The sequence below is a fragment of the Muntiacus reevesi genome, chromosome 15, assembly GCF_963930625.1.
Source record: "Muntiacus reevesi chromosome 15, mMunRee1.1, whole genome shotgun sequence".
NCBI lineage: Eukaryota > Metazoa > Chordata > Mammalia > Artiodactyla > Cervidae > Muntiacus > Muntiacus reevesi.
The window spans coordinates 26292413-26318259 of record NC_089263.1 but is presented as its reverse complement, the minus strand read 5'-3'; the positions used below and the strand labels follow the sequence as shown (position 1 = coordinate 26318259).

The 25847-nt window shown below is 45.9% G+C and overlaps 1 protein-coding gene across 1 annotated transcript in view; it reads right to left on the bottom strand.

Annotated features, from left to right (window-relative positions):
- APBA2 (amyloid beta precursor protein binding family A member 2) overlaps window positions 1-25847 on the bottom strand; it is a 130853-nt gene that overhangs the window by 67227 nt on the left and 37779 nt on the right. The gene's annotated exons all lie outside the window — the stretch shown is intronic.

The following is a 25847-nucleotide window of genomic DNA, read 5'->3' as shown; positions in this document are numbered from 1 at the left end:
TTCCCCAGGCCAGAATACTGGAGTGGGTAGCCTTTCCCTTCTCCAAGGGCTCTTCCCAACCCAGGGATCCACCTGTGTCTCCTACATTGTAGGCAGATTCCTTACCATCTGAGCCACTAGGGAAGCCCACTCTGGGGACATAAGGAACTTACAAAAGCCCCCTAGAAGGGGTGGAGAGTCACAGTAAGTTGTGCCTGGGCAGGGGAGGAAGGGGCTAAGGATGTGCTCTATTAACATATTAAAATAGGGAGATGTTTTTAGCTAAGAGAGTATGAGCCTGAGCCTGAGAGATTACCTCAGTGGGAATGAAGGATCAGGGATGTCAGCAGCACTAGGAGTGGCCCACCCGCTCACCTGTTCTCCCCACACCTTTCAGCCATCAGAGAAGGACAGGGCTGCCAGAAGCCAGGATCTGGTCATCAACACACCCTCTCTCCCCTGTAGGTCCTAGATAGCAGGACACTTTACTTCTTAGACATGGTTGAGCTGGTCAAAGTCAACTGGTCCAGTTAAAGCAGCCAGACCAGTCATGTCCAGCAGACCCATTCTGTCCCTGAAGGACCACCATAGAACTACTCAAGACCACTTATTTTATTATTTAACTCATTAATTAATTTGGTCGCACCAGGTCTTAGCTGCAGTGTGTGGGATCTAGTTCCCTGATCAGGGATTGAACCTGGGCTCCCTGGATTGGGAACTCGGAGTCTTAACCACTGGACCACCACAGAAGTCCCAAACACCATTTATTTTAATCCTAATATTTAAGGGCTTAAATCCAAAATCTCACACATGTTCTCTTCCTCAATTTGTTCATTCAAAGAAGAACTATGTCCAAATCCATTTAAATTGAAACAACCACTTTTCCTGTCATAATGTGACAGCGGAAGCAACAATAATGCCTCATATATCATGAGCTTGCTTTCCTCTTTCGAGAAAACACTCAGTTGAGGTGACAGAGGAGGTTAAGCTATGCTTTTAATGTTCTCCTTTTGACCCTGACGTGTCAGGAAAATGACCCCTGAGAATTTGGATCATTTGTGTTTGCTCTCATCACTCACACTCTCCGGGTGGCCCCTGAGGAGAAGAGGAGTAAAAGCACAGGGTGAGAAATGCAAATAGTGAGGGGGACCATGTGCAACGTCGGGGGCTCTGCGACAGCACCAGAGGTGGGGCAGGTGAGGCAGAAGCCCCGCCCCTGGTGATGCTCTGTCCTCACCTTGCAGGGCAGGGCCCAGACAACCACACTGGACCACTGGGGACTAGGATGCCTGACCTCAACCAGTCACTGTCTCCCAGCCAGTCAGGGCCCCCGTCGGACATGAACTCAAAGGACGTGATGTCCCCAGACTTGCCTGCTGTGGCCACCTCAAGCTCGGCCAAGGTAGGTCCTGGAGAGCCAGGGCAGGAGGCAGCATGAAGTTGGACGGTACCCCCCCACCCCCACCGGCAGTTCATCCAGCCCCAGAGATGGCGTACGCTAACAGAAATGCTGGGCTTCCCAGGTGGCTCAGTGGTAAAGAACTCACCTGCCAATGCAGCAGACATGGGTTGGATCCATCAGTTGGGATGATCCCCCGGAGAGGAAAATGGCAACCCGCTGCAGTATTCTTACCCGGGAAATCCCACGGACAAGGGAGCCTGGTGGGCTACAGTCCATTGGGTTGCAAACAGTTAGACACAACTTAGCGACTAAACAACAACTAAAGCCAAAGAAAGAACGAGAATGGTAAACAATAGCCAAACTTACTTCTAAACAGATGCAAAACCCTAAATAACACATGAACCAAATGTACCCAGCAGTTTCTAAGCAAACACATCACGATGAAGTATGCGTTTATCTCAGGGACGTCAAGTTGGTGTCATAATAGAATAGCTATTAATGCAATTGTTTGTTAGCACACGAACAGATTATCTCAGTTGATGTGGAAGAATCACTTCATAAAATTCAACAGGACTCATAATTAAAGGGAGGGTGACTTGTGAATGGATCACAAAGGGATGCTTAACAGACAGTGGGCACCTACCATAAGCCTGCAGTCAACATCCTACTGTATTGGAGACCACTAGATACCCCACAGGAAGGAACAGACAAGAACTCAGAGCGTGGCTGCTTCTGCCTGAAGCTGTCCTGTCACCCCTCGGCAAAGAAATCAGAAAACAAAAAGAAATCAAAGGATGATGATTGAAGTCAACAAGGTCCAATGGACATTATTTGCAGGGGACACACCGTCCACAGAGAAAATCCAAAAGATTCTACAAACGACCCAGCAAGAGATTAAGACACAAACTCAACTATCACAAAGGGTCATTTTCAAAGAGACACCCCCTGAATGGTAGCTAAAAATAGACACCAAGGAATCAATCTAGTATTTAAAAAAAGCAAGACCTTTTCAGAAAAATACTCCATGTGGAAGATGCCATAAAAATCTCAAACATGTGGGGTTCCAAGAGCATCCATGTACCAGGAGGGTGATGTACCATCTCTACAAGAAAGGAAGCTCCTGCCCTCAGGATCCCTCATAGGGTGCTATGCATCCCTTCATCAGGCCATGCATCTGCATCTTACATCATGTCCTTTAATACACTGGTAAACGTAAGGAAATATTCCCCTGAGTTCTATGAGTGGTTCTAGTAAATTAATTAAACTCAAGAAGGGGATCATGAGAACCTCACATCTATTTATAGCCCATCAGTCAGAAGCACAGGTGACAACCTGGACTTGGAGCTGGTGTCTAAAGTGGAGTAGGAACAGTCTTGTAGGACTGAGCCCTCACCCCGTGGGATCTGATGCCCTCTCCAAGTAGATGGTGCCAGGACAGAATTAAATTGTAGGACACCCAGCTGGAGTAACACAGAGTGGTTTGGTGTGGGGACACTGCACACATCTGGTATCAGAAGTACTGTGAATGTGGCAACAGCGTGAAGGTAAAAGAGAAACCAGTTCAGCTATTGGTTGTCCCAAGATGGCTTTTTGTATTCCCCATCTGGGGAATACATGTAAATCCATGGCTGATTCATGTCAATGTATGACAAAAACCACTACAATATTGTAAAGTAATTAGCCTCCAACTAATAAAAATAAATGGAAAAAATAAAATAAATAAATACAAGGGAATGCTGTTTAAAAAAAAATATGGCTTTTTGTTTTGTTTTAATTTTCTGCTGGACTGCACAGTGTGTGAAATCTTAGCTCCTCAACCAGGGATTGAACCTGCAACCCCTGCAATGGAAGCACGGAGTCTCAACCACTGGACCATTTTTTAAAAGGTTCTCCTTACTAACATCTTATTTAGGAATTTTCCATCACTCTTCCTCAGTGAGATTGGTGTGTAGGCTTCTTTTATTGAATAATCTTGATGTTTCCATCTTTTTCTATGCTCCACAGTAATTTAAGTAGCATTGAGAGTATACATTCTTTAAAGATTTGATGGAATTCTCCTGTGAAGCTATAGAGGCTTGGAGATTTTTCTATTTGTTTCCATGGAAATTGGTTTGTTTACACTTTATTTGTCTACTGGGGTCAGTTTGGGTAATAACATTTTCCTAGGAAAGTACCCCTTTTTAAATCCAGGTGCACATTTATTTGCACAGAAATGCAAAAGTGGCTTATAATGATTTTTCTAACAGGCTCTGTTTTGTTGCTTATTTCCCCATTGTCATGTTTTATTTTGTGTCTTTGGATTCTCTCTCTCTCTCTCATAAGAAGGTTAGATAGTGGTTTGCCCACCTGATTTTTCTCCTAAGAATCAGGATTCATATGCTTTTTAATAAGTTTTTTAATGTGGACCATTTTTAAATTCTTTATTGAATTCGTTACAATTTTGCCTTGTTTTATGTTTTGTTTTTTTGGCCCAAAGCATGTAGAATCTTAGCTCCCTGACCAGGGATCGAACTCGCATCCTCTGCTTTGGAAGGCAAAATCTTAACCACTGGACTACCAGGGGAGTCTCGGGATTCATATATTTATCAGTTCTGTCACTTTTCTCTGTTCTAATTCATGCATTTCTGCCTCTGACCTCATTTCTTCAGTCTGCTCTCAGCCAGCTTACTGGGTTGTCTCGTCCAACATTTTGAGTTGGATGTTGAATTCATTCATTTATTTTTATTTCAAGGCCATAACCACAGCTGTATCAGCATCCCCTAGATGGATGTATTTATTTTCATTATCATCATATTCTAGAAATTATGCAATTTGGTTTTATGTATTTCCTTTCACCCAGGAATGTATTGAATAGACTTTAATGCTCTAATTTCCCAGGCTGAAGGGGCTTTGTGTTCTTTATCATATGTTAGTGAGTTTCACTGCATTGTGGTGACAAAATGTTGTTTGTACTGTTCCGTGTTATGGAACCTATGGAGGCTCTCTTTGTAGAGGAATGCACGTCAACTTTCATAAACGTTTCACATATTCTGGGAGCAAGGGCTTCCCAGGTGGCGCTAGTGGTAAAGAATCTGCCTGCAATGCAGGAGATGAAAGAGATGCACCTTCTATCCCTGGGTTGGGAAGATTCCCTGGAGGACAAAATGGCAACCCACTCCAGTATACTTGCCTGGAGAATCCTGTGGACAGAGGAGCCTGATGGGCTACAATGCTTGGGCTGCACAAAGTTACAGAGTCTGGTATGCTGAGGGCATATTTCACACGTCTCCATGGTGTGTCTGGGATGGAGAGTGACTGCCTGGCCTCTGGAAACAGTACATTTCTCTCCATGCCTCTTGCCCCATGTGGTCTCCGTTTCATGGACATTCCGTGAAGCCCTGTATCAAGGGCTTCCCTGGTGGCTCAGATGGTAAAGAATCTACCTGCAGTGCAGGAGACTGGGTTCAATCCCTGGGTCGGGAAGATCCCCATGCCTGGAGAACCCCATGGACTGAGGAGCCTGGTGGGCTACAGTCCATGGGGTTGCAAAGAGTCAGACACGACTGAGTGACTAACACTTCCACTTTCACCAAGATCATAGGACAAAAATCTCTGGAACTGACCAAGTCCCATAGCAACTGTTGCAATGAGCCTCCGAAGCTAAGTTGGCCAGTTCCCTGACACCATATTAGGTAAAATATCCATGCTAATAGCCACCCTCTAGCATCCTAACCAATCACTAATGCTACCCTTCTGGTAGGAATTTTCCTCACTGTTTATTTCTAAATCTACTATTCTTTTATTTTAATATTTATTTTTTAAATTTATTTGGCCAGGCTGGGTCTTAGTTGTGGCATGTGGGATCTAGTTCCCTGACCAGGGATTGAACCCAGGCCCCCTGCATTGGGAATATGGAGTCTTAGCCAGTGGACCAGCAGGGAAGTCTCCAAATCTACCATTTAAACTCAGGAAAAAAAAAACAAAAACAGAAAAAAATACTCAGGAATATGCAGTCCCACAGAAGGAGCCTGTTCATGAAAGCAGCTTGAATTATTCTGAACTTCCCTGAATGGTGGTGAACTTACTCTCCAGATATACGTGTACCTTAGTCTATATATATCAAAGATGACTGCAAAAATGGCAGTTATCCAAGTTCACTGCCCTGTGGGATGCAACGTTTGCTAAAGCATAAGTAAATGCTGGAGGAGGACCCTGAGAAGATGTGGCCACCAAGAGACCCAAGAACTGACCTGGGGCAGTCACCCAGCTCCATACCCCTCCCCACTGTTTCCACCTGAGAGCTTTGAGATGGTGGTTTCTGTTGAGACCATCTGGTCCGTACCCTTGACTGAACTCCTCGAGGGCCCCCATACAAACTTGAAGGTTTTGGTGGGCAAGTGTGGAGATCTCCTGATTTTCAGCCGCCAAGGACAAGCCTCTTGTGTCAATTCCCTTGTCGTTCGTTAAACCTGCCTCCTGCACACCTGGAGTGTTTGCCTCTTTCTTGGTCTCTCCCTGCACTTCCTGTGTGCGAGGGGAGGCTGCTTTCTCCTTACACCTGGGGAGCTCCCAAGGTTATGAACTAATCATTGTCATGTCAGCCAGGAGATGGAATAAATGGATCTCAGGAAAGAGGCGTGAGCGGGTGGGAACCCCAAGGTGGGTATGTCCAAAGATCTCGAGGTCCAAGCCGAAGGCACTCCCACTGGCCAAAGGCAGGACCATTTGAACATCAACGAGGATCATGACTACAATGGTTTGAAATCTATCAAGTTTGTTCAAGCCCCTGAGGTCACAGTGAGGGTTTAAATTTTAAAGATCATACTGGAGGATCATGGGAAACACATTCATCTTTGAAATTGATGAAGTAAATGAAGTAAAATAAGGACGTGTTTGCCTGCCTTTTCTCTGTGAAATGTTGCCCTGGGAAACCCTACAGGAGGTGCAGAAGGCATCCACAGAAGCATTCCAGTTGATAAGTGGAGAAAAGAAATGACAATCAGAATATCATTTCATTTTTTAAAACTTTAAAAAAATTAACATCTAGGGGGAAGACAGTCACTCAGTCATGTCTGACTCATTGTGACCCATTGACTATACAGTCCATGGAATTCTCCAGGCCAGAATACTGGAGTGGGTAGCCTTCCCCTTCTCCAAGGGATCTTCCCAACCCAGGGATTGAACCCAGGTCTCCCACATTGCAGGCGGATTCTTTACTATCTGAGCCACCAGGAAAGCCCAAGAGTACTAGAGTGGGTATCTTATTCCCTCTCCAAGGGATGGAACAGATGGTCTCAACAGAAACCACCATCTCAAAGCTGCGTCCTTGAAACAACTCCCAGGTGGGAACGGTGGGGAGGGGTATGGAGCTGGGCGATTACCCCAGGTCAGTTCTTGGGTCTCTTGTTGGCCACATCCTCTCAAGTGACCAGTATTTACTTATGCTTTGGTAAATGTCATGTCCCACTGGGTAGTGAACTTGAATAGAAAAGGGTGGGATAAATTGGGAGATTGGGACTGACCTTTATGTAAAATACCCAATGAGAGCCTGCCGTATAGCACAGGGGGACAAAAAATAGAAGGTACCATCTGTTTGCAGGACATACTTTGTTGTTGTTGTTTAGTAGCTCAGTCGTGTCTGATTCTTTTGTGACCCCATGGACTGTAGCCCACTAGGCTCCTCTGCCCATGGGATTCTCTAGGCAAGAATACTGGAGTGGGTTGCCATTTCCTTTTCCAGGGGATCTTCCCAACCCAGGGATCAAACCTGCATTACCTGCATCTCCTGCTTGGCAGGTGGATTCTTTACCATGGAGCCACCTGGGTAGCCCGGACACATATTAAGTCAACCTTAAAAATACATTCCAGTATACAGTAGGTACAGATGAATACTGTTTGATTCCACTTATATGAGATACCTAGAATAGTCAAATTTATAAAGTCATAAAGTACAGTGATAGATGTCAAGGGCAGAGAGGAGCAGGTGGTGGGGAGGGGGGGCAGTTAGTGTTTAATGAGCATAGAGTTTCAGTTCAGGAAGGTGGAAAATTCAGGTGGACGATGGTGAGAGTTGCACAGCAACATGAATGTACCAAGTGCCACTGAGCTGTACAGCTAAATATGGTTAAAATAGTATGTTTTATATTACGTGACTTTTACCACAATAAAAAACATTAAAGAATAAAATAAAAACTTACGTCTGAGATCTCCCCAAGAGTAATTCTATTCAAGTCTTCAGGAATGGGTCGCAGGCATCTGTATTTTAGAAATGCTCTCCAAGAGGCAGGAATGTGCAACCAGGGTTGAGAATTAGTGAGTATTCCTTCAGTGTCCTTATGTTCTCACCTGCAACAATCTCCTTCCTTTCATCTCAGCCACCCACCCACCCCTCCCCTAGGATGGGGTTCCTCCAGTTGGAATCCCCTCCAGCTGGAATCCCCTCCAGGGTGGAAGCCCCTCCAGGGTGGTCCCTCCAAGATGGTCCCTCCTTAACCAAAGGCACTCCATCCTTCACATCCAGCTCAGAGCCTACTTCCTCTGAGAAGACCCCCATGAATTTCCACAGTGCTGAAATGCATGTTTTTCTACAGCTTCATGGAAGTATAATTTACATACCACACAATTCACCCATTATAAGCGGTGAGGATTTTCAGTGAATGCATTCAGATGCTCAGCCAGTGCCACAATGCAGTCTTAGAACATCTCCATCACCCACAAGCAACAATGCCCTCCCAGCCAATCCCCACTTTCATCCCCAACCCTGGGCAACCACGAATCTGCTCTCTCTCCCTATAATTAGGCCTTTTCTGGAAGAATCATATAAATGGAACTGTACAATATGTGTCCTTTTGTATCTGGCATCTTTCACTCAGCACAGTGTTTCTGAGCCAGCTGGGTATTTTTAAACGTACATGGGGATTTGGTATTTAAAGGAATGCTGGCTGAATCCAGCCATAAGCAAATGAATCACTTCTCAATGTGACTCCTCCTCCCCCTCACATCTTTATCTTGTAAGAATGGTGTTTGCATCTTGGTCCTCTCCAGCCAGGCTTGCTCTAGAGGTGACCTGACTCCCCAACTCCTATCCACGTGACAGGTATAGCTTGACTCTACCATATTGCATTTTTTTTGGTATTTTTTTGTAGTTTTTTTTTCTATATGTCAGGTGCCATAAACACTCAAATAATCCACCTTTTTAAAAGTACGTTTACAACATCAGAAGAATTCAGATGAAATGTAAACCTTTCTATTTACAATTTTTATACACATAAACCAAATCACAAATACCACAAATAAATGTGGGCTTCCCTGGTGGCTCAGAGGGTAAAGAATCTGCATGCAATGAAGGAGATCTGGGTTCAATTTCCTGGGTCAGGAAGATCCCCTGGAGAAGGAAATGGCTACCCACTTCAGTATTCTCACCTAGAGAATTTCATGGACAGAGAAGCCTGGTGGACTACAGTCCCTGGAGTTGCAAAGAGTCATACATGACTGAGTGACTAACACTTTCACAAATAAATGTTGTAATAATACATTGAATAAACATTCAAATGCTTAATAAAATTTTACTTTATTGTTTTTAACTTACCATTATACTAAGTAATCTACGTAGAGTTTTGGGGTACAATACCTCCATTTTCCTCCATTTACACAGACCTATCTCATGCCTGATGCCTTGGACCCAAAACCAGGAACCCAGGGGCACAGAATGATCCAAGGCTCGGAGAAATCACCCACTTGCCCAGCACTGTTGGGAGACTGTGTTATGTTTCCAATAATGATGTGCACAGAAGCCCTGGGTCTTGTCAACACACAAATCACCAACAGACAGAACTAGCACTCACAAGGTTCCGTCCCAAGAACGCCAAGCGAAACAGGAATGTGACCCATGCCCACCACAGCCCCACCCTTGGGGCGCCACGTGGGAGCTGGCCCAGAGTCACTCAAGGACAAGCACCCTTCCCCAGGCACCTGGGGGTGCTTTGGTGAACACCTCTTCTAATTCAGATCATTCATAGGCCCCTGCAAATAGAACCAACTTCTTTATTTAACTTCATTGTTATCTACAGTTAAATCAGTGACTGTAAAACTGGCTTCTCAGACCTTCTTAATTACCCAGAAGAAATTCCACAAAAGATGCATTTCCGTGAATAGAGCAGGTGGGCAGCCAGAATAAAATTTCTCTAATAGAGGTGATGTTCCTCCTGGGGTAATTTAAATAAGCCGCAACGGTACAATCATTAAAATTAATTATGGGAGCTTTAAAAAAAGCCACAGGATGGGAATCAGAGGACCGAGTGCTCATCTTGGCCCTTTGGCGAGTTAACTGATGAGACCTTGGCTAGACCTGTAACCATCTATGGCCCAGACTTCTCACCCGTAAGATGTCATTCATGTTGCAGAGAGCTGTGGCTTACCCACCACTGGGGACTCACAGGAAGACCCTGATTGGGCAACAACCAGAATTTTAAAAACAAAGTAGAATACTATAAAGAAGGTTGAGTGCCGAAGAATTGATGCTTTCGAATTGCGGTGCTGGAGAAGACTCTTGAGGGTCCTTTGGACAGCAAGGAGATCCACCCAGTCAATCCTAAAGAAATCAACCCTGAATATTCACTGGAAGGACTGATGGTGAAGGTGAAGCTCCAATACTCTGGCTACCTGATGTGAAGAGCCAATTAATTGGAAAAGACCCTGATACTTTGAAAGACTGAGGGCAGGAGGAGAAGGGAACAACAGAGGATGAGATGGTTGGATGGCATTGCTGATTCAATGGACATGACTTTGAGTAAACTCTGGGAGATAATGAAGCTGATAGGGAAGCCTGGCATGCTGCAGTATATGGGGTTGCAAAGAGTTGGACATTACTGAGTGACTGAACAACAACAAAAATACTATACAGAATGCACCACCTCAAATGAGGTAAAAATTGTTTCCTGAAACTTTTGTTTGAGATTTATAATGTGTGTATATGTGTGTGTGTGTGTGTGTGTGTGTGTGTGTGTGTGTGTGTGTGTGTGTATCTTGAGTGGTGATGTAAAATGCCTTTTTTACTGTGATTTAAAAATCAAACCGTCTGGACTTCCCTGGTGGTCCAGGGGTTAAGAATCCACCTGTCAATGCAGGGGACATGGATTTGACTCCTGGTTCGGGAAGATCCCCCATACTGTGTACCAACTGAGCCTGCAAGCCGAAACTACTGAAGCCTGAGTGCCCTAGAGCCCCTGTTCTGCACAAGAGAAGTCACCACAATGAGAAGTCCACACACCCCAGCTAGACAGTAGTCCTCACTCACTGCAACTAGAGAAAGCCTGTGTACAGCAACAAAGACCCACAGCAACCAAAAATAAATAAATTTTAAACATTTTTAATATTTTTAAAAAATAATAAAATTAAAAGATCTGAGAAAGACCTACAAGTCTATGTTCTGATCAATGCAACAAACATTCACAGAGAAGGACAGCGTGAGGAAGGCCTGGGGACCATGCCAACCATCGGTGATGGGGTTGGTGGTGGGTGGCCATGCCTATGGCCTATCTGTCTGGAGGAAACCAAGCCCAGTTGCCAGTGTCCCATGCATACTACCCTGAATCCAGAATGAGACCCTTTCCTGGTACAAACCCAGAGAGGTCAAGCAATCTAGAACTTGGCAAGGTCCTGGGGTCCTGAGGACATGGTGGGCATGTGTGGCAGGAAGTTGCCTGATTTTGCTCTTGGTGGGGCCAGGACTTGAATCAGTTCTAAGCAAGCTGTCTGCAGCAGTCTTATGGACAGAGGATGTGTGGATCAACCTGTGAAGCAGGTGATGATGTTGACCAGGTATGTTCCACAGGAAAGAGTTTTAGGAAGTAAAGTCAGGTAAGAAACAGGGGAGAAGGGGCCTCTGACTTTACTCAATAAGATGGAGGCAAGGTGGGCAGGGCACTGGAGGGTTCTAAAATGAAGTCACATGATCTAATTTAAGTTTTAAAGCAGTCATTGTAAATCAACTATAGTCCAGTAAAATTTTTCAAAAAATAAAATAAAAGGATGGAGACAGAGATTATCATACTAAGTGAAGTAAGTCAGAGAAAGACAGATATCATATGGTATCACTCATATGTGGAGTCTAATTTTTTTTTTAAATGATACAAATGAACTTATTTGCAAAACAGAAACAGACTCACAGACACAGAAAACAAACTTATAGTTACCAAAGGGAAAAGGGGGCAACAAGGGATAAATTAGAAGTTTAGTACTAATATAAACACACTACTATGCATAAAACAGATAACAAACAAGGACCTACTGTATAACACAGGGAACTATATTTGATATTCTGTGGTAAATATGGGAAAAGAATCTTTAAAAAGAATACATGTATATGTGTAACTGAATCACTTTGCTTGAATCACTTTTGCACTTGAAACCAATACAGCATTGTACATCAATTATACTTCAATAGTTTTTTTTTAAATAGCAGTAACCCAGCTACTATATGAACATAGACCTGGGTGGAAAGGTGTGGGTCAAGGTAGAAAGGGGAAGCGTGGAGGTGGGAAGTCAATCCAATGAGGAGAACGGGGCAGTGTGGACGGTGACCAGGGAGGGGATTCCAGAACAGATTAGATGTAGGATTTGAGAGGAAGACAGGAGACAAGGCTGACTCCAAGGTTATGGTCCAGGCACCTGGAAGGATGGAGCTGCCATTTACGATGATGAGAGATGGAGGTTGGGTGGGGCAGTGGGGAACAAGTTGGCACCTGTTCTGTGGGGTTCACTGGACCTCACGGGGAGATGACAGACAAGTCAGAAGGAAGATATGAGTTTGGAATTTTTCAGCATATGATGGGTTTAGTACCACAAGACTGGGTAAGGTCAATAGGGTGTGAGTATGGATCAAGCAGAGGAGAGGTCCAAAGGTGGATGTCAGGATCCTCCAGCACTCAGAGGTCAGCAGAGGGACTGAGTCAAGTGGGAGGAAAATCCCGAGCAGATGGCGCTCTTGGAGCCAAGGGATGAAGCAGTTCCCAGGGGAAGGAGAGGACGAATGTGCGACAAGTCTAGGGAGAGGAGGACTTGGAGGTCTTAGCAGAGCTGGGAACTGTTGACTGGGGCAGGTTTCAGAGAGAAAGGGAGGGAAGGAGCTGGGAAAAGTCAGTGGAGATGACTCCTCCCAGAATTCTCCAGGAAAACAAAGCAGGAAAATAGGACAGAAGCAGGAAGAAGAAGTGGGAGCAGGAGATATGCCTCTTTTCTCAGATGGGTGATAAAAGCAGTGTGTTTGCATGTGCAGAAGAGGATCCAGTGGAGAGCAGGAAGCAGAGCTGGGGGGGCAGGGGGAGTTCCAGAGATGGCATCTGGCACTAAAACAGGGAGGGGGTGGCTCAGAGCCGGATACGTTATTTCCAGTCTCAGGAGGAGTGTGAAGGATGCAGGCACAGATGCTGGCAGGGAGTGATGTGATGCTGGCGGGAAGTAATGTGAACTACGTGAGTCCTCTTTCTTCAGAAATTCTGGAGCCTGCAAAACCTGAATGAGGACTGGGATTCCAGGCTGATGAAGCGGTCAAGTCATCCAGGCCAAGGGAGGTAAGGTAGTCGTGCAGTGACCAAGAAGACTAGTTCATCTCCCCTTTCCCAATGAACCTCAACATCTGCATCAGAAAAAGACCACAAACTTCGGCTCTGACAATAAAAATTGAGTCATTATTTTTAAAAATTGATTTCCAATGTTGTGTTAATTTCTGCTCCATGGCAAAGTGATTTGGTTATACAGATAGGGCTTCCCTAGTGACTCAGACAGTAAAGAATATGCCTTCAATTCAGGAGATCTGGGTTCAATCCCTGGGTTAGGAAGATCCTCTGGAGAAGGAAATGGCAACCCACTCCAGTAAACTTGCCTGGAGAGTTCCATGGACAGAGGAACCTGGTGGGCTACAGTCCATGGGGTCGCAAACAGTTGGACATGACTAAGTGACTAACACATACATTCTTTTTTAATATACTTTTCCACCAAGGTTTATCATAGGATATTGAATACAATTCTCTGTGCTATACAGCAGGAGCTTATTGTTTTATTATCCATTTTAATATCCATTCTCTACTTAAAAGCTTACGTCTGCTAACCCCAAAGACCCAGTCCATCCCATTTTTATTAGCTGCTTAAAGTTGGAAAACAAATCATATCATTGCTGCAAGTCCTCAGTTTCTCTATCTGAATACCACAAGGAGTTACTTTTGCATTTTCTATAAATACATACAGAAGTTCTTAGCTAATGAAAATTCAAGTTTCAGGAACACCATAAAATATAATTTTTATAGAGTTAGACACCATGCAAAACAGAGTAAAAATACTAAAACATGCCCCCAAATAATAAACAATAAGTTTACTTTGACAGGTTTTACCAGTATGATTGGGAAGCCCATTTATGGGAGGTTGAATCATATTTGTAGATCTTATTTCTTAAACTGGGTGGTAATTACCCAGATTTTCCTCTTGTTGATGTTCTATGTATTTTCTGTATACCTTGAAAATATTCTTTCACCTTTCTAAGTCTTTTGTTGCATCCTGCTCTACACACTCAAGTGTCCAATTTTTCCTTTCTGTCGTGGAACATGTAGGGCTGGCTCTCCTGAGTGATCAGGGGACTGTATCCAGGGCTTGGCCATCAGATGAGGTCACATTCAAAAACCAAGGAGATGGGCATTTCCCTGGGGGTTCAGTGACTAAGACTTTGCCTTCCAATGCAGGGGCTTGCAGGTTCGATCCCATAAGCCTCCTGCCCCAAAAACCAAAACATAAAACAGAAGCAATATTGTAGCAAATTCAATAAAGACTTAAAAAAAGGTCCATATCAAAAAAAGTCTTTTAAAAAATCAAGGGGAAGATACATAGTTGTACACGGTTAATATACACTCTACTTCTTCAGTCCATCTCCTAAGGGTCTATCTAGAAGCAGTGCCACCTCAATCACAATAAGCACTCTCAGCACACAGACCTTGGTCTCTAAATACCATTCTCTAATAAAAAGAACCAGGGATTCTTGGAGGAACAGTAGATTTCAGGGCTAGGCAGGGAAAATCTAAGTTGAGCCTGGAGCATCTTGTTATAACAGAAAGTAAGGAAATACTCAAAAGACTGAAGGCTGGGGGCAGGTCAAAGAAACACAGGAGCCAACTGAAAGAGCTTCCAATGATCAAAGCTCAACAATTTAGGCAGCAAAATAAATAATGTAGGACTGCATTATAAACCAAAATATAAAATAAACATTCATGAGTACATACTGATACAAATAAAATTTTAATAAATAAATCAGTGAGGGAAAACAGACAGAAAACTTTTCTGATACAGAAAAGTTCTATATAACTCATGTAGATATTCTCCTGTCAAGCAGGTTGAACATGACTGCCCACTCCTTAATGTGGACTGTTCATCTGCCTTCTTTCCAGAGCAGAGTATGGAAAAGGCAACCTTACAGAACAGAAACCAGGCAAAGACTACTTCAGCCAGTGATCAAGGTCAAGGTCAACAGTGATCCATCATGGTGACAGCTATACCTATGCCATAGGTTGAGAATGGCTCTTCACCTCTGTGGTCTTTCTCCCCAAAACACCAAATCCAGTCTAACCATAAGTAAAACATCAGATAAGCTGAAATTGAGGGAAATTCTACAAAATACCAGGCCAGTCCTCCTCAAAACTATCACAGTCATCAGAAACAAGGAGAGTCAGAAACTGTCCCAGTCCAGAGGAGGTTAAGGAGGCAAGATGACTAAATGCAATGCAGGGACCAGCATGGGATCCTGAGACAGAAAGAGGACATTAGGTAAAAACTAAGGAACTAAGTGGGTTCCCAGGTGACGCTAGTGATAAAGAGACCACCTGCCAATGCAGGAGATGTAAGAGACGCAGTTCAATCCCTGGGTTCGGGAAGATTCCCTGGAGGAGGGCAAGGCAACCCACTCCAGTGTTCTTGCCTGGAGAATCCCATGGGCAGAGGAGCCTGGCGGGCTACAGTCTATAGAGCCGCAAAGAGTCAGACGTGAATGAAGTTACTTAGCATGCATGCAACAAGGATATAAGAGCACATGGGGGTGGCCTGCGTGATGTGTAGGGTCTCCGCGTAAATCTCTGAACTTCTGCAAGCCTCAGGCTCCTGCTGTGTTCAAACCAACCCAGGGCTGTTGTGAATATTAAGTGGATTTAACACTCAAACACCCCCAAACACAGGACAACACTACATATGGAAATCACCACGCTATCACCTCTCCCCAGCATGCAGAAACCCAGATTTCCATGCACCCATCCAGACAACTGTGCTCCCTGGCACCTCATTTGGCTATGCAAATCATTATACTAATTATTCCTTAAATTTGTGGATGTTCCTTGAAAAGCTGCTTTATTTATAAACAAGGTGCCCAACAGCAAACCTTGGAGCAGAAGTATTAGCTTCAAAAGCCACCAATTCAAACATCAGCAATTCAGAGGAAAAACCCATAAATGGCCTAGCACCTAATCCCAGTGCTGAATAATAAATCCATCATTAGCTCGCAGCAACATCTATGACCGAGCTTTCTAATCTCTGGAGGCGAGTTTCTAAGGCAAAAACAGCTCGGATTTTAAGCCAAATTTTATGACGCTATGGAACCTGGAGATCTGGTCCCAAGGCGGCTGTGAGGCCAAGTCGTTCCATCCTCGATGGTGGGGCCAGGCTACCAGACACCTTGCTGCCTGGCCATGGAGGTGGAGCTGGTTGGAAGGAGTAGAGAAGCCTGCAGGGGCCAGGCTACCAGTCACCTTGCTGCCTGGCCATGGAGGTGGAGCTGGTTGGAAGGAGTAGAGAAGCCTGCAGAGCCCAGGTTCAGGGCAGCTGGCTCCTCTCGAGGCTGGGGGGCAGTTCCAGAGGCCTGGGTCTGGTGCAGAGAGATAGCAGAGGGGGATCGATGACCACTCCCTGATGCTCTAAGGAGAGAGCACAGCCCCTCAGGAACAGCCCGGTCCTCTCTGCCTCTGCACACACACACTGGGCCATGCCCTTGAGGATGGATGGGCAGTCATATCCCCAGCAGGGCGAACACACCCCACACACAAATGGGGTGCCCACTCACCACTCCCTGGGGAGCTGCCGTGCATTTCAGCAGAAGTTTCCTGCTAACAGCGTCGTGTGGATCATTCCCGAAGAGCAGCAGGCAGAACACTCACCTCCCAAAAGCTGCCAGTGCACTGAGGCAGGGAAGAGAAGGTCTGGTGCCCCAAACAGGCTCCCATTATTCACCATAGCGCGCCCCCCACCAAGTGGGTGAGCGAGGCAGGCAGAGGAGGCCAGTGGATCCATAAAGAGCCCATGGGCTTGTCAAGCAAGGCCTTCAGGTTTGGAGTGGGAAGCAAGAGAGATGGGTGGATGGAGTGAGGGGTGCAGTCACACTCAAGGAGGGGGTGAGTGAGGTGGGGCAGCAGATGAGATCCTTGGAAAAGCTTCTGACTGGGATGGAGGGGGCCTCACCCGTATGCCCAGCCCACCACCAGATGGATGCTCTCGCGTCAGGATGTGGTGGGCTGTTTGCAGCGCTGGACGCTCACTTCCCAGCTGTGGCCCCCCGAGCTTCCCTTTGAACCTGGACTCCTAACCCATCAGACAGGACTGATGGTGCCGCCCCAAAGAACTCATCTGGGGAATTCACCAGACACCTGGTCCCTGTAGGACACTGGGACCAGCCACAAAGGAGGCTGAGAGGCACCTGAGCCAGAATGGAGCCCAGGGCACAAGAGGCGTTCCAGCCACCGAGCATCCACCTGGCCACACGGGCAGGCCAGTAGTCAGGAGGACTCGACACTCTCGAGGCCCACCTCCTTTGGAACTGAAACATCCCAAAACTCGAGGAGAAGTGTGAGGGAGCAGACGATTTATACATTCTTGATTCCATTAGCTCTGCACTGTAATTCTGGATGAGTCACAATATTTACAAATTTGAGAACTGAGAACGGTGCAGACACTCCAGCAGCAGCTCTGTGTGATGGGTCCGAGTGCCCCGTCCCCCTCCCCCACCACCAGCATTCTGGGTGGGTCCTTCAGCATCCCTGTGCTAGGCTGAGCCAATCCAGGCCCACTCAGCCATCCAGGGCCACGCAGCTAGGATCCCAACACAGCCAGCTACACCATGACCCTGGGGGAGTTCCTGAAAAACCTGACCATGAGCAAAAGTCTACCGACCCACCCAAACCAGTTTCTCAGGGACCCATGCTCAAGTTGAGAATCCACAGCATGTCCAGGGGGCTGAGAACAGCAGGGACTTTGACGCAGACCCCACCCTCCCTGGGAGACACAGTCCCTGCGTGGGCAGCTCCAGGCAGCTCGGCCTTCCTTGTTTTGTTACTGTTGTTCAGTCACTCACTTGGGTTAGTGTCTTTGCAACCCCATGGACTGCAGCATGCCAGGCTTCCCTGTCCTTCACCATCTCCCAGAGTTTGCTCAAACTCATGTCCATTGGGTCGGTGATGCCATCCAACCAACTCGCCCTCTGTCTTCCTCAGGCTGCACCTGACGCCTCCTCCCATCCCCTCCCTCCCGTCTGACACTTTCCCTCCCCAGCTTCCTTGCAGGCTGCTCCCTCAATAGGGCCCACACATGTTTAATCCTACCTTAGGTCTGCTTCTCAGAGGACCAGACCTAACCCAGTTCCTTATAGGAAAGAAAACAGAATAAAACACACACACATACACACACACACAAAACAAACTCCAATACACCCTTTAGAAAGCACAGAGCCAAAGATACAAATCTATTTATGGATAAATTTACAATAAAAGTTCTAAGAAAATATGAGAGACAGCGACTACTGTCGCAGGAAGGGGAGAAGCTTACACACCTAGGCCCAGGCTGGCTGCTCACTCTCATGACTTCTACAACTTCTTTTAATTTTTTACTATCAAAATAACCTTCATGCAAAACAACAAAGCATAAAACAAATAATTTAGCCTAATACATGACTATTAAACACCCTGGTAACCCCACCTTGGTAAGAAGACAGACTGTGCCAGCCACCCCAGAGGACTCCTCGAAGCCACTCAGAGACCAAGCACCCACTGTGTGCACCCTGACCACCTCGACTGTGTGGTCATCACTGCCTCACTTCTCCTTAGCCATTTCCCACTGAGCACCCAGCCCTCAACATTGAGTACGTCACCTTCAATTCATCGGCTTCTATTGCTCTTTTTGTGTGTGTTAGTCACTTGATCGTGTTCAACTCTTTGTGACCCCATGGACTGTAGCCCACCAGGCTCCTGTCCATGGGATTCACCAGGCAAGAATACTGGAGTGGGATGCCATTCTCTTCTCCAGGGGATCTTCCTGAGCTGGGGATCTTCCTGAACCAGGGATCAGAGTCAGGGATCTAGCATTGCAGGTGAATTCTTTACCATCTGAGCCACCAAGGAAGCTTCTTTGTACCCTTGCAATTTATTCACCACAGACACTGAATCATTTGTTGGAGAGCATTTCCCCTGACTGAGATTTTGATGACTGTCCCTACAGCTGAGGAAAACATTGCCCTCTGTCCTCTGCACTCCAGCAGATTGGTGGTGGGAAATTGGATTCAGGTTAGAATTTGGAGGCAAACGACTTCCCTGGCAACGTGGTGCCCTTCCTCAAGAGGCAGGAGCTCCAGACGCTGCTTTCTGCAACGTCACCTGGCATCAGCACCCCACCCAGGGTGTCCATTCATGCAGCCACGTGCTGGACCCCTTCTGAACACACACCCCTTCTGAAACCCCCTCACCTGCCACTGGGCTGCCCTGCTGTAGCTCATACAGGGAAGCAAGGTAAACAATTGTCTTTTCTGTTATTTAACAAAGTTCAAAAAAATCATTCTCCAAAGGTGAGCAATTAGGTTGTTTTGTTTTTCTTAGTATCGTTCAGAAGTCACAGAAAACTCTAATTAGAAAAGACACATGCACCCCAGTGTTCATTGCAGTGCCAGTTACAAAAACCGGGACATGGAAGCAACATAAGTGAGCATCAACAGAGGACTGGATAATGAAGGTGTGGTACATATACACAATGGAATATTACTTGGCCATAAAAGGAATGAATAAATGAGACTTGGGACAATATGAATGGACCTAGAGATGATCATACTGAGATCAGACAGAGAAAGAAAAACACCATTGGATATCACTTATATGTGAAATCTAACAAATGATTCAAACTTATTTACAAAACAGAAGCAGACTCAAAGACAGAAAACAAGCTTATGGTTACTAAAGGGGAAAGGGAAGAGGGATAAATTAGGAGTTTGGGATTACTATTTAGACACCACTAAATACAAAAGGGATAATCAGCAAGGGCTTCCTGTACCTCACAGGGAACTCTACTCAATATTCTGTCATAACCTATAATGGAAAAGAGTCTGAAAAAGAATAGATACATGTACATGCAGACCTGAATCACTATGCTGTACACCTGGAACTAACCAACAGTGTAAATCAACTATACTTCAGTTTTTTAAAACAAAGAACTCCAGATTTAAACATCTTAAATGCATTTCAATCTGCTGCAGTCTTTCCTCTTACTGATGTTCAAACTGTCCCATCGTTGGTCTCTTCAAATCCCAGGTCCTTTTAATACCATCCCAGTGGGTCTGAAGGTTCCTCTACTCTGACAAAAATGTTCCAGGTACAACTTGTACAGTTTCTATTCTTGACCGAGAATCTGCCATTTGTCCAAGGAGTCCTAGTTTCTTTTAGTAGAAAAGTGAATTTCAAGACCACCATCAGGGGCCTGGGTATCTTCCTGCTGTTGGCGAGGCCACCATTTCCAGGCCTCTCTGGGCAACGCAGCTGGTTAGAGGAGCTAATGTTTAATGGGAAGAGAGTCTCGGTTTCACAAGGTGAAAAGAGTTCTGAACATGGATGGTTGTGATGGCTGCAAACAACATGAATGTCCTTAATGTCACAGAACTGAACACTTAAAAATGGTGAAAAAGGACAATTTTATGTTGTGTTTATTTTACCATAGTTTTTTAAAAAGCACTGAATATAACTGATTTATACAATTTTCACACAACAGTAGGATACAAATTCTATTCAAGTTCCCACAGGCCATAAACTAGGAGACACTGGAACATATCCAGGGACATAAGACAAAGTGCAAAAAAATTATGCTGAATTGGTTCATAGTGCTTTTCAGGTCTATTATATCCTTCTACTTCTCTGTATATTCATTCTACTAATTATTAAGAGTTTGATACTGAAACCCCAGCTAAAAAATTTTAATTTATCTACTTAAAAAATAATTGTATATATAGTAAAAACTATATGTAACTTTGCTCTATATTTTCCAAGTCTCCTGTAAATGTGTTATCATACTTTCATAACTTAAAAATTAAAAAGGAAAGAGAGAAAAATAAATAAAAGGCATTGAATATTTTTTTCAGTAATCAAGTCCCACACAAAAGTCAACACTGACCAGGAAATCCAGATGGTACATAAACACTTCTAACAGACTCTTGTTCACTAGTGAGCAACTGTGGGTGAGGATGAATTAAACTTGTTTCAGTGTTACTTTTCAATCAACTTCAAAGATTCTAGGACATAAATACATCATTCAGTCCTAACTATTTAATATGCAGAGCTAGACACTGTGAAATTAAGGCAACATCCAGGGTGCTATGATATAAGTTTTTAAACTTTTAAATTCTAAACTGGTGGATCCTAAGGAAGGTTCTGGTTTCTTCTAATCACAACTAACTCCATGGCTGTATAATCTAGCAATCCCACTCCTGGGCATATATCTGGAGAAAACCATTCTTCAAAAGGATCCATGCACCCCAATGTTCACAGCAGCACTATTCACAACAGCCAGGATATGAAAGCAACCTAGATGTCCACTGAGAGATAAATGGATAAAGACATGGTACATATACACAATGGAATATTAGCCATTAAAAAGAATGAAATAATGCCATTTGTAGCAACATACAAGGGACCTAGAGATTATCATGCTAAGTGAAATAAGTTAGAGAAAGACAAATGCCACATTATATCACTTGCATGTGGAATTTAAAATACAACGCAAATGAACTTATCTACAAAACAGAAAACAGACTCACAGACCTAGAGAACAAATTTGCGGTTGTTGAGGAGGAGGAGGAGGTAGGGAAGGGATGAAGTGGGAATTTGGGGTTAGCAGATGCACAGTATTATATACAGGATGGATAAACAGTAAGGTCCTACTATACAGCATAGGGAACTACATTCAATATCTTGTGATAAATCGTAATGGAAAAGAACATGAAAATAATGTATTTGTATTAATATAACTGAGTTACTTTGCTATACAGAGAAATTAAGACAACATTTTAAATCAAAAAATACATCAATAAAATTTAAAAATCTTAATAGTAATAACTCCCTATCCTCTGTGGTTTCAGGACAGTGGCTCAGTTTTACTGAGATTTATGTGCGGGACCCAGGACGGTGTAGCTCCAGGACCTAGTGCAGTGCCCTCTGGGGAGCAGCCCTCCTGGGGCCCCCACACTTCATCCAGCCAGCCAGCAGTGGGCAGAGCCAGGCAGCAAACCTGCTGTGTGATGTGTGAGTCCAGCCATGGCAGAGTTGCCTAGAGGGGCTGCTATCCTGCGGAAGCCAGTGCACCTGAGCTTGACCATCTGGACGCAGTCTCAGACCCCAGCCCACGCAGCTGGGGAAGGAGACAGAATGTACCAGACAGACAGATCCCAGTCCAGGTCCCCCGTGTTGACCACACCACTTCTGACACCCCTGCAGGCAGGACCCAGCTGTCCCCTTGGCCGGGCACACGGGGCACAGGCTCAGATAGCCTCGAGGCCAGCACCCGGCACACGCAGGTGTGACCTGTGCGCACCGGAGCCTGCGCTCCTGCAGGCTCAGCCAGGAGGAGCTGAACAGCACTTGGCCGTTGATCAACTGCTTCCTCTTTCTGCATAAACATCCCTGTCGGAGGCACAGTGCCATCATGCCCATTTCACAGACAGGAAGGAGGGGAGACTGAGATTCAGAGGTGGGGGCTCCCAGGGGTCACCAGAGTCAGCAGCCTGACAAGTCAGGATCTGTCTCCACCCCTGGTCTCCCCATCCTAGCTCTGCCACCAGCTCCCCACTCCCGCTGCTACCTGCCCTGACTCATCATCACCTGATCCCCAACCTGCCCCCACCCAGGTCCCTCTCTGCCTCTCTTTCACTCCCCTCGGATTCCATCCACCAGCCCAAGGGTTCTGTGAACACTGGCCACTCCCACCCCCTCTCCGCGCCCTGGCTCTCGTCCCCGGGCGCTGAGCTATGGAGAGGAACTCAGGAGGCATCTGGTGCCTGGCATGTGCCGACCCGTGGGTGTGATTACCTTGTGCCAGGAGCCGCCTGGGACCCCAGAGGACAAGGTGGCCTGTGCGCTGAGCCAGTCACCCACCGTGTTCACACAGTCCTGAGACCGACTGGGGTGTCCTGCTCTCCAAGACTCAGGATCCTTCTCCTGCCAATGGTTTTGTGTCCCGAGGGAGGGGAACCCCAGCCCCCAGCCCCCAGCACAGAGCGAACGTGGAAGGTAACAGAAGGCCAGCTGTCTGGGGCCCAGAGCCCATGGCTTCTACCTGAAGCAACTTCCTCAAGAAAAAACTGCGCGGGGGGGGGGGGGGGGGTGGTGTTGGCAGAAAGATAGTCACACGGCAAACCTGGAGGGGTCCGGTCAGGACACTGCATCCCCGTCATACATGGGGAGGCTCCAGCAGACCCATCAGGATGACTGCCAGAGATGCCGGGATCTCTGCAAAACCAAGTTCTCTATTTCCAACTAGACTGAAACACCTCCCAGGAGGAAAGCACTTCCCTTCATTTCCCTACAGGCAATCAGATAAACAGACAGCAGGCCAATATCAAGACCTCCAAACTGACCTGAATGCATGCCATGCACAGCAGATCCTGGTCTGGGAACAGAGGCTCCAGCATCACGTGGGGTTAACAGAGCCATGTTCTACGTGAACTAATGAAGCTTTAAGATTACACAGGGAACTTACTTACAAAACAGAAGCAGACTCAAAGACTTAGAGAATGAATTTATTGTCATCGTGAAGAAGGGTGGGGTGGAGGGATAGATTGAGAGTTTGGGACTGACATGCACACATGGCTTTACTTAAAATGGATAAACAATAGGGCTGTTGTATAACACAGGGAACTCTGCTCAATGTTATCTGGTGGCCTAGATGGGAAACACATTTAAAAAAGAATAGATACATGTATACATAGAACTGAATCACTGTGCTATACACCTGAAACTAACACAACAGTGTCAATAACTATACTCTTATATTTAATAAAATTTTAAAAAATCCTATGAGAAACCATAATGGAAAAGAATGTAATAAAAAAGAATACATATTTGTAGAACTGAGTCACTTTGCTGTATGGCAGTAATTAACCCAGCATTATAAATCAACAATCCTTCAATTAAAAATTTAAAACTATTAACATTTTTTTAAAAGCATATGATCTAACACAGTATCAAACTAAGCTAAACAGAAATTACTCTCTTCTCTTGGATAAGTGGGGAGACCTGAACAAGGAACACCTGGCCAGCTCCCACCCTCAGCAAAGACCATCAGGGTCTCCTGTGGGGGCCTATCCACACGGGAATCTACCCGGGCTAGACAGAGGCTGTGAGGACTGCTGACTCCCCCACATCTCCACCCCAGCTCCGCCTTCAAGACCCTGCACTGCAGCCTTGACCTTCTGCCCCCTCTGGTAATGAACCCCCAGGAAGGCCTCTGCCTGTGCCCAGAGAGGGTCACAGGTGGCCCTAAGCTTTGCTGGCCCTAGAATCCCTCAGGGATGATTTTAAAGCCACCTGCCTGAACCCCAGGCTGCAGATTCCCAACCTGACTGTGCAAGCGAGATGTTATACAGCCTACAACCAGCAGGGCTGGGCATCATCCACACCACACCTGCCAGAGTCCACAGATGAAGGAAGGCAGGCTAGGAGGGCAGCAGGGCCACAAGGCGAGTCAGATGACAGAGGACCCAGGAGTCTAGGCCACCACACAGAGCTCTGCTTTCCTTAAGGAGACCTTGATGTAGGGAAACATCAACCAACATAAAGGGTTTCCCTGGTGGCTCAGACAGCAAAGAATCTGCCTGCAATGCAGGAGACATGGGTTAGATCTCTGGTTTGGGAAGATCCCCTGGAGAAGAGAATGGCAACCCACTCCAGTATTCTTGCCTGGAGAATTCCATGGACAGAGGAACCTGGTGGGTTACGCTCCATGGAGTCACAGAGTCAGATACAACTGAGTGACTCACTCTCTCTCACACACACACACACACACACACACACACACACACACACACAAAACCAACATAAAAGTTCAAAGCAATACGGAGTTGGAGAACTAAGTCTTCCTCCTTCCAACTCAGCTTGCATGGGGGAATAGAGAAACACTGCTTTCTTCCTTGTGATGACAGTACTGGGTCTGCGTGGAGCACGGCCCTGGATGACCCACTAGACGCCGTGCCCTGTTAGGACCTCACTGTGTGAGCAGCTGGTCAGCGCAACAAGGAGGTCACGCCCCTGTCTTCAGCCTCCACCCCATTCAGAGGCCTGCCTCCCCACCACCTGTTCTGCTGGGGACACACCATGGACCAGCCACAGCAGCATCCAGGTAGCAAAGCAGGCATGAGCCAGGCCCGTGGGATCCGTGATTCCTCTTTGTCGTATTCATCTGTGACTGCCATACCCAGCACATGTCTGGGGAAGAGAAGGGGAGGAAGAAAGGCAAGCAAACAGGCTGGCTTGCTCCAGAACTCACAGCACAGCCAGGCAGTCGTTCTTGAAAGGGCTATTATGGTGGGGACTGCCTCCCCATGTCCATCTCCACTATCTTCCTTAGAAACAGAACTTGGATTTTAAGGTGAACTACACCTCCTCCCATTCACCTAATTGGGGCAGTGTAACTAGCTTCTGGCCAAAAAGATATAAACAAGACCCCCCAAAATAACCCTTTAAACCTTTAAGGCAGCTTGCTCAGCTTGGAGACAGACCCCGTTTGCTCACCTTTCCTCCTTCTGCTGCCTGGAACACAAATCTGATGGCTGGAGCTCCAGCAGCCATCTTGGGCCTCAAGATACTTTGCAATGAAAGCCATGTCTTAAGACAGTGGAGCAAAAAGATACAAGAGGTCACTATCGATAATAATTTCATGAAGCTGCCCACCTCTGGGATTCTTTTAAGTGAAGCACTAACTTCTTTCTTGTTAAAGATACTGTTACTTTGTAACCAGATTTAATCCTAAGAGATATAACAGAACAAGTCTCCTATTTCCCAGAAAAGGTCCTATTTCCCAGAGAAGCAGGTTAGGGCACTCTGCTTGGACATTCTTTTCCCTTTCCTCTGGCCTCACTCTCTGATAGCAACACTGTGACTGGACAGCCCTGGGCAGCTCAGTCACCAGGTGCAACTTGGGGCAGTCCTGCAGGTGTGACCATCTT